Genomic DNA, 2,353 nt, shown 5'->3' with positions numbered 1-2,353 from the left:
GGTGGGGGGGGGCGCGGTGGCCCGGGGCATCCATCCCTTCGGGGACGCGGAGGCCCTCGGGGCCCCGTGCTTGTCCCGTGGGGGACGCAGAGGGAGATCCGCCCACCAGGTCCGGTCCCCGTGGGTCTACAGCCCTTCTGGACTCCCCGGACGGCCACGCTGCTTCCTTGGCAGAGAAAGGCCTTGGGCAGAGACCCCATGCGAAAGCCACCACGGCCTCAGGGCCGCCTGCAGGGACTCAGGGTGGTCCAAGGATGCGGCCGGGCACCCCAGCCCGGGCGGGAGACGGAGACAGAGCGGGAGAAGACGAAGGAGGCCATGACACAGGGCGTGAGAAACACAAGAATGTAAGAGCAGGGGAGAGGTGTGAAGACGCAGAAGGGGAAACCAGGGAGAGACAGAAAAGAGAGAGGTCGAGGAAGAGGGTGGCGATTGTCCCCAGAAAATAAGCCTCGCATTCTGTCCTAGTCATGTCTTAGGTGTCAGGCTAAAGTAGCAAAGGAAAAGTATGCAGTTGGGAGAGGATGTCCATGAGAAATAAAATAGTCCTTGCATAGGCTGAGGAGCATGTGCATATCTGTATTTGTCCCGGAATTAATTGTGAAATGTACATGTACCTTACTATTTAATGTTTTTTGTTTTTCCAAATGTTATACAGTACTTTTTTTTTTTTTTGAGACAGAGTCTGGCTCTGTCACCCAGGCTGGAGTGTAGTGGCGCAATCTTGGCTCACTGCAACCTCCACCTCCCGGATTCAAGCAATTCTCCTGCCTCAGCCTCCCGAGTAGCTGGAATTACAGGTGCCCGCCACCACGCCCGGCTAATTTTTGTATTTTTAGTAGAGACGGGGTTTCACCATGTTGATCAGGCTGGTCTCAAACTCCTGACCATGTGATCCAACTGCCTTGGCCTCCCAAAGTTCTGGGATTACAGGCATGAGCCACCGCGCCAGGCCTTTTCTTTCTTTCTTTCTTTCTTTCTTTCTTTCTTTTTTTTTTTTTTTGAGATGGAGTCTTGCTCTGTCACCAGGCTGGAGTGCAGTGGCAGGATGTCGGCTCACTGCAACCTCCACCTCCCGGGTTCAAGCGATTCTCCTGCCTCAGCCTCCCGAGTAGCTGGGACTACAGGCGCTCACCACCATGCCCAGCTAATTTTTTGTATTTTAGTAGAGACAGGGTTTCACCGTGTTGGTCAGGCTGGTCTCGAAATCCCAGCCTCCGGTGACCCGCCCGCCTCGGCCTCCCAAAGTGTATGTATACAGTACAATTTTTTAATGCATACTGCTATGATTTTTTTGTTTTGTTTTTTTGACATGAAGTCTTGCTCTTGTTGCTTAGGCTGGAGTGCAGTCGTGCGATCTTGGCTCACTGCAACCTGCGTCTCCTGGGTTCAAGCAATCCTCCTGCTTCTACCTCCCAAGTAGCTGAGATTACAGGCGCTGGCCACCACGCCTGGCTAATTTTTTGTATTTTTAGTAGAGACGGGGTTTCACCATGGTAGCCAGGATGGTTTTGATATCCTGACCTGGTGATCCGCCCACCTTGGCCTCCCAAAGTCTGGGATTACAGGCATGAGCCACCGCGCCCAGCTATGAACTTTTAACTATTAACTTTTTTTAAAAATAAATTTAAGTTATATAGAAGTATAGCTTCTATACTACTACATAGAACTCCAAATTTTAGCATATGTATAAACATGTAACGGACATCATAATCAGGCTGTTGTAGAACCCCAAAATCAGGCCTGTGTACTTCATGGGCAGATGAGGCCAAACACTGAGACACCGGTGCTTGGAGATGGAGAAAGGTTTAACAGATTTGGCCAAAGAGAGAAGGCAGCAGAGCAAATCTCTAAAATCTGTCTTAACAAAAAGAAGCACAGAGTTTTTATGGGGCTAGAGAGTAAGGGAGGGGGAGTTTCAGGGAACCAAGGGGGAAAGTCTGTGTTTCTTCAGTCTCTGATAACACCTTGAGCAATCAGGCTTCTGGGCATCAGGGGCTGGACTCAACGACCCTGAAGGCATTAATTCCCCCTGCAACAGTTTTTCATGACCCTGAAGTTATCTCCTCCTCATTGACAATGAAACAGTACATCACCAGTATGTAATTACAGTGTGAGAACAAGGAATACTGGGCAAAAAGCAAATGGTTAAAACATGCAAACAGGTAAAGGCCTGATCAGAATTTTCATTTATTCAGTCCTTAAGAACTGCAAGATGCTGAACTCTCAAGGGGCCCAGTTACAAGGCTATTAGAAGTTTCATCACCCTCTAAAACGCCGTTGGAATAGCCTTTTTTTTTTTCTTTTTTTTTCTTTTTTTGTTTTTTGTTTGTTTGTTTGTTTGTTTGTTTTT

The sequence above is a fragment of the Rhinopithecus bieti genome, unplaced genomic scaffold, assembly GCF_001698545.2.
Source record: "Rhinopithecus bieti isolate Rb0 unplaced genomic scaffold, ASM169854v2 scaffold_64120, whole genome shotgun sequence".
Classification (NCBI taxonomy): domain Eukaryota; kingdom Metazoa; phylum Chordata; class Mammalia; order Primates; family Cercopithecidae; genus Rhinopithecus; species Rhinopithecus bieti.
Note: the sequence above shows the minus strand (reverse complement) of the source record.